Source organism: Monomorium pharaonis, chromosome 11, assembly GCF_013373865.1.
Source record: "Monomorium pharaonis isolate MP-MQ-018 chromosome 11, ASM1337386v2, whole genome shotgun sequence".
In the NCBI taxonomy this organism is placed as follows: Eukaryota; Metazoa; Arthropoda; class Insecta; order Hymenoptera; family Formicidae; genus Monomorium; species Monomorium pharaonis.
In genome coordinates, this window is record NC_050477.1 from 12,175,104 (window position 1) to 12,183,434 (window position 8,331).

An 8,331-nucleotide genomic window follows, 5' to 3' on the forward strand; every position below is an offset into this window, starting at 1 on the left:
TGCAACTATCGATGTACATAAACAATGTAATTTATATCGTAATAGATCTATTAAATATGTATGTATATAAATTTACATATACGAAGCCTGCTATCGCGAACGTCCATTAAAGCACGTGAAGAGGAGACTATGTTCACTATGTCCCTTCTTTATGCGACTAATACATTGTTTCGTCTCCTTTCTGCCTTTTTTAAGTTATACCTACATGGCATTAGCGTGCACGCACTCCACGAGTAAAGGAAAAAAGGAAATTCGAGCTACCCCTAGTGACAGAATACATTGACAACATCTTAATATTACTTAAACATTGGTTATATTAAGCGTGCATTAGCCAATGTTTCTCAATGTAAGGCCAGTTAATTGAAAACTTTCTGTTTATTTTATTCTTATTTTGTGCAAATACTTATTACAAAATTTTTTTCTAGAAAAAATTTATGATGTTATATTTTTAATAGTTTATAGTGTTATAAAGGTTTTCAAAATAAGAAAGTATTAGAAATATAAAGAGCTGACGAAATAAAATTCGACTTATTAAAGCCTTTGACGTGAAGTGCTAATCAAATATCGACAGATTTATTTATTTTAACGCAGTTTTCATATAGTTCCGGACGCGTCCAATAATTTTTTAAAGAGTTCCGGTGATATAATTAATTAAAACATTTTTTAAAGAATTATTTTGCCGAAAAACTTGACATTTGAGGGCTAAAGGTGAGATGCTGTTCAAATATCGACAGTTCTATTTATTTTAACGCAATTCATATATAGTTCCGGACGCGTACAATAAGTTTCTAAAGAGTTCCGGTAATATAATTAACTAAAACATTTTTTAAACAATTATTTTGCCCGGAAAACTTGAATTTTGAAAGCTAGACGTGAAATGTTAATCGAATATCGACAGATTTATTTATTTTAACGCAATTTTCATATAACTCTGGACGCGTACAATAATTTTCTAAAGAGTTCAAGTAAAATAATTAATTAAAACATTTTTTAAACAATTATTTTGCCCGAAAAACTTGAATTTCTAAAACTACACGTCAAGTGCTAACCGAATATCGACAGATCTATTTATTTTAACGTAATTCTCATATAGTTCGGGACACGTACAATATGCTTTTATAAAGTTCAAAAGATATAATTAATTAAAACATTTATTAAACAATTATTTTGCCCAAAAAATTTGAATTTCTAAGGCTGGACATAAAGTGCTAATCGAATATCGACAGATCTATTTATTTTAACGTAATTCTCATACAGTTCGGGACGCGTACAATATGTTTCTATAAAGTTCAGGTGATATAATTAATTAAAACATTTTTTAAACAATTATTTTGCCCGAAAAACTTGAATTTCTAAGGCTACACGTCAAGTGCTAATCGAATATCGACAGATCTATTTATTTGAACGTAATTCTCATATAGTTCAGGACGCGTACAATATGTTTCTATAAAGTTCAGGTGATATAATTAATTAAAACATTTTTTAAACAATTGTTTTGCCCGAAAAACATGAATTTTTAAGGCTGGACGTAAAGTGCTATTCGAATATCGACAGATCTATTTATTTTAACGTAATTCTCATATAGTTCGGGACGCGTACAATATGATTCTATAAAGTTCAGGTGATATAATTAATTAAAACATTTTTTAAACAATTGTTTTGCCCGAAAAACATGAATTTTTAAGGCTGGACGTAAAGTGCTATTCGAATATCGACAAATCTATTTATTTGAACGTAATTCTCATATAGTTCGGGACGCGTACAATATGTTTCTATAAAGTTCAGGTAATATAATTAATTAAAACATTTTTTAAACAATTGTTTTGCCCAAAAAACATGAATTTTTAAGGCTGGACGTAAAGTGCTATTCGAATATCGACAGATCTATTTATTTTAACGTAATTCTCATATAGTTCGGGACGCGTACAATTTGATTCTATAAAGTTCAGGTGATATAATTAATTAAAACATTTTTTAAACAATTGTTTTGCCCGAAAAACATGAATTTTTAAGGCTGGACGTTAAGTGCTATTCGAATATCGACAGATCTATTTATTTTAACGTAATTCTCATACAGTTCGGGACGCGTACAATATGTTTCTATAAAGTTCAGGTGATATAATTAATTAAAACATTTTTTAAACAATTATTTTGCCCGAAAAACTTGAATTTCAGGGCTAGATGTGAAATGCTAATCGAATATCGACAGATCTATTTATTTAAACGTAATTCTCATATAGTTCGGGACGCGTACAATATGTTTCTATAGAGTTCAGGTGATATAATTAAGAAAAACATTTTTTAAACAATTATTTTGCCCGAAAAACTTGAATTTCTAAGGCTACACGTCAAGTGCTAATCGAATATCGACAGATCTATTTATTTGAACGTAATTCTCATATAGTTTGGGACGCGTACAATATGTTTCTATAAAGTTCAGGTAATATAATTAATTAAAAAATTTTTTAAACAATTATTTTGCCCGAAAAACTTAAATTTCAGGGCTAGACGTGAAATGCTAATCGAATATCGACAGATCTATTTATTTAAACGTAATTCTCATATAGTTCGGGACGCGTACAATATGTTTCTATAGAGTTCAGGTGATATAAATAAGAAAAACATTTTTTAAACAATTATTTTTCCCGAAAAACTTGAATTTCTAAGGCTACACGTCAAGTGCTAATCGAATATCGACAAATCTTTTTATTTTAACGTAATTCTCATATAGTTCGGGACGCGTACAATATGTTTCTATAAAGTTCAGGTGATATAATTAATTAAAACATTTTTTAAACAATTGTTTTGCCCGAAAAACATGAATTTTTAAGACTGGACGTAAAGTGCTATTCGAATATCGACAGATCTATTTATTTGAACGTAATTTTCATATAGTTCATAGGCTGACAATTGCATAAAATATCGAATTTTTACAATACACAGAGTGTTGTAAAAAATAATTAATGCAATAGGCTGACAATTGCAGAAAATATCAAATTTTTACAATACACAGAGTGTTGCAGAAAATATCGAATTTTTACAATACACAGAGAATTGTAAAAAATAATTTCTGCAAAAGGCTGACAATTGCAGAAAATATCAAATTTTTACAATACACAGAGTGTTGTAAAAAATAATTAATGCAAAAGGCTGACAATTGCAGAAAATATCGAATTTTTACAATACACAGAGCATTGTAAAAATTATTTTCTGCAATAGGCTGACAATTGCATAAAATATCGAATTTTTACAATACACAGAGTGTTGTAAAAAATAATTAATGCAATAGGCTGACAATTGCAGAAAATATCGAATTTTTACAATACACAGAGTGTTGCAGAAAATATCGAATTTTTACAATACACAGAGAATTGTAAAAAATAATTTCTGCAATAGGCTGACAATTGCAGAAAATATCGAATTTTTACAATACGCAGAGTGTTGTAAAAAATAATTAATGCAATAGGCTGACAATTGCAGAAAATATCGAATTTTTACAATACACAGAGTATTGTAAAATATAATTAATGCAATAGGCTGACAATTGCAGAAAATATCGAATTTTTACAATACACAGAGAATTGTAAAAAATAATTTCTGCAATAGACTGACAATTGCAGAAAATATCGAATTTTTACAATACACAGAGTATTGTAAAAAATAATTAATGCAAAAGGCTGACAATTGCAGAAAATATCGAATTTTTACAATACGCAGAGTGTTGTAAAAAATAATTAATGCAATAGGCTGACAATTGCAGAAAATATCGAATTTTTACAATACACAGAGTATTGTAAAAAATAATTAATGCAAAAGGCTGACAATTGCAGAAAATATCAAATTTTTACAATACACAGAGCATTGTAAAAATTATTTTCTGCTATAGGCTGACAATTGCATAAAATATCGAATTTTTACAATACACAGAGTGTTGTAAAAATTAATTAATGCAAAAGGCTGACAATTGCAGAAAATATCGAATTTTTACAATACACAGAGTGTTGCAGAAAATATCGAATTTTTACAATACACAGAGAATTGTAAAAAATAATTTCTGCAATAGGCTGACAATTGCAGAAAATATCGAATTTTTACAATACACAGAGTGTTGTAAAAAATAATTAATGCAAAAAACTGACAATTGCAGAAAATATCGAATTTTTACAATACACAGAGCATTGTAAAAATTATTTTCTGCAATAGGCTGACCATTGAAGAAAATAGCAAATTTTTACAATACACAGAGCATTGTAAAAATTATTTTCTGCAATAGGCTGACAATTGCAGAAAATATCGAATTTTTACAATACACAGAGTGTTGCAGAAAATATCGAATTTTTACAATACACAGAGTATTGTAAAAAATAATTAATGCAATAGGCTGACAATTGCAGAAAATATCGAATTTTTACAATACACAAAGTGTTGCAGAAAATATCGAATTTTTACAATACACAGAAAATTGTAAAAAATAATTTCTGCAATAGGCTGACAATTGCAGAAAATATCGAATTTTTACAATACACAGAGTATTGTAAAAAATAATTAATGCAATAGGCTGACAATTGCAGAAAATATCGAATTTTTACAATACACAAAGTGTTGCAGAAAATATCGAATTTTTACAATACACAGAGTGTTGTAAAAAATAATTAATGCAATAGGCTGACAATTGCAGAAAATATCGAATTTTTACAATACACAGAGTGTTGCAGAAAATATCGAATTTCTACAATACACAGAGGATTGTAAAAAATAATTTCTGCAATAGGCTGACAATTGCAGAAAATATCGAATTTTTACAATACACAGAGTGTTGTAAAAAATAATTAATGCAAAAAACTGACAATTGCAGAAAATATCGAATTTTTACAATACACAGAGCATTGTAAAAGTTATTTTCTGCAATAGGCTGACCATTGAAGAAAATAGCAAATTTTTACAATACACAGAGCATTGTAAAAATTATTTTCTGCAATAGGCTGACAATTGCAGAAAATATCGAATTTTTACAATACACAGAGTGTTGCAGAAAATATCGAATTTTTACAATACACAGAGTATTGTAAAAAATAATTAATGCAATAGGCTGACAATTGCAGAAAATATCGAATTTTTACAATACACAAAGTGTTGCAGAAAATATCGAATTTTTACAATACACAGAAAATTGTAAAAAATAATTTCTGCAATAGGCTGACAATTGCAGAAAATATCGAATTTTTACAATACACAGAGTATTGTAAAAAATAATTAATGCAAAAGGCTGACAATTGCAGAAAATATCAAATTTTTACAATACGCAGAGTGTTGTAAAAAATAATTAATGCAATAGGCTGACAATTGCAGAAAATATCGAATTTTTACAATACACAGAGTATTGTAAAAAATAATTAATGCAAAAGGCTGACAATTGCAGAAAATATCGAATTTTTAGAATACACAGAGCATTGTAAAAATTATTTTCTGCTATAGGCTGACAATTGCATAAAATATCGAATTTTTACAATACACAGAGTGTTGTAAAAATTAATTAATGCAAAAGGCTGACAATTGCAGAAAATATCGAATTTTTACAATACACAGAGTGTTGCAGAAAATATCGAATTTTTACAATACACAGAGGATTGTAAAAAATAATTTCTGCAATAGGCTGACAATTGCAGAAAATATCGAATTTTTACAATACACAGAGTGTTGCAGAAAATATCGAATTTTTACAATACACACAGGATTGTAATAAAATATTTTCTGCAATAGGCTGACAATTGCAGAAAATATCGAATTTTTACAATACGCAGAGTGTTGTAAAAAATAATTAATGCAATAGGCTGACAATTGCAGAAAATATCAAATTTTTACAATACATAGAGTATTGTAAAAAATAATTAATGCAATAGGCTGACAATTGCAGAAAATATCGAATTTTTACAATACACAAAGTGTTGCAGAAAATATCGAATTTTTACAATACACAGAGGATTGTAAAAAATAATTTCTGCAATAGGCTGACAATTGCAGAAAATATCGAATTTTTACAATACACAGAGTGTTGCAGAAAATATCGAATTTTTACAATACACACAGGATTGTAAAAAATATTTTCTGCAATAGGCTGACAATTGCAGAAAATATCGAATTTTTACAATACGCAGAGTGTTGTAAAAAATAATTAATGCAATAGGCTGACAATTGCAGAAAATATCGAATTTTTACAATACACAGAGTATTGTAAAATATAATTAATGCAATAGGCTGACAATTGCAGAAAATATCGAATTTTTACAATACACAAAGTGTTGCAGAAAATATAGAATTTTTACAATACACAGAGGATTGTAAAAAATAATTAATGCAAAAGGCTGACAATTACAGAAAATATCGAATTTTTACAATACGCAGAGTGTTGTAAAAAATAATTAATGCAATAGACTGACAATTGCAGAACTATTTATTTTAACGTAATTCTCATATAGTTCGGGACGCGTACAATATGTTTCTATAAAGTTCAGGTGATATAATTAATTAAAACATTTTTTAAACAATTACTTTGCCCGAAAAACTTGAATTTCTAAGGCTATACGTCAAGTGCTAATCGAATATCGACAGATCTATTTATTTTAACGTAATTCTAATATAGTTCGGGACGCGTACAATATGTTTCTATAAAGTTCACGTGATATAATTAATTAGAACATTTTTTAAACAATTATTTTGCCTGGAAAACTTGAATTTTGAAAGCTGGACGTGAAGTGCTTATTGAATATCGACAGATTTATTTATTTTAACGCAGTTTTCATATAGTTCCGGACGCGTACAATAATTTTCTAAAGAGTTCGCCAGAAAGTGAAAGTTTTGAAAATTGATTGAAAATTAACAGGTAACATTACATATAATATGTTATAATTTTTAATTTATTTAAAGGGGATTAAGTATAGAGTGAAAGTATGTAAGAGTGATATTAAGAAACATGAAAATATAATATAATTACTAATTTGTGTTTATTGAGAGAGAGAGAGGGGCGGAGGGTGGAGAGTGGGAGAGCGTGAGAGATAAAGACGAGGATTAAATAAGAAAGTAAAATGTAAGAGTAATATTGAACAATATGAAAATAATATAATTAATATCATTAATAATATAATTAGTAATTTAGAGAGGGGGAGAAGGAGCGTGAGATAGAGAAGGGCATTAAATATGATAAAGTGTGTGAGAGTAATATTACAGAAGAAAAAAAAGTGCAATGTTCAATATAAAAATGCTAAGTGGCGCGCGCGAAGCGCGCGCAATGTTGTGTTCTAGTGAAATGTAAAAAAAGCGTTAGCACTCCTTTTACATTTTATTGTTTCAATTTACGCTTCGTAGAAGGTTTATTAACGCTTCTATTACTCTCTTTTTACATTCGACTTACGCTCTGGTTTTACATTTTCGCCAGGGATGTCTATCATACAGTGATGCCAATTTAGCGGTTTTCCCACTAGATCTAGTGTTTTTCAACGTTTATCTAGCTGGTAAATTTTAAAAATGCGGATAGCCGATAGCGGCTATTCTAACTTTATGAAATATTTTTCTAGCTTTTTTCTAGCGAATTTTAAGTAAAGTTTTGTCAGAGAGAAACTTGAGAGCGGCCACCACGGTCTTTTTTATGCGACTGATATTTGATTAGCATCAGCGCTAAACATGGATATAAAACTATACGTGACCTCACTCACTTATCAAAATGATTAATAAAGAAATCTTTTTTTGGTGTGCATCCGAGCTACATAGGAACAAACAAGATGATATCTTTATTTGCTCGATAGCACATAAATTTAATACAAAATAAATAATTATGTTATTAACATTTTATGTGCATATATAGCTCAGAACGCAATTACATTATACACATACGCATTTCTTTGGCCAAACGTGAATGTAGTACTCACACACAAAAGAATAACTTTTTTATTGACAGTAAATAAAACTCTTATACATTCAATATACATTTAGGTTAATCTTCGACACTCAACTTTTAATGAATTTTTTTTTCTTCCGGCCAGATTGAACTCACCTTTCGTTGATCCTGGCCAAATCTATTCTGGCTGCACGACACCCAGATAAATTAAGTAATGGCAAAAGAAATAATTATATATATTTATACATGTTTTAATAAAAATGACAAAAAAATTTACCGAGTAACACAAACATTACGATCGAGTACATCATTACAAAAAAATGCAAAAAAAAACATTTAAAACAACGAATCTATGAAAAATCGCATTTATGTGTACTATTTATAATATATAATACATAAAGAGACATTTAATATAAATTTCATAGATTCGTTGTCCCATA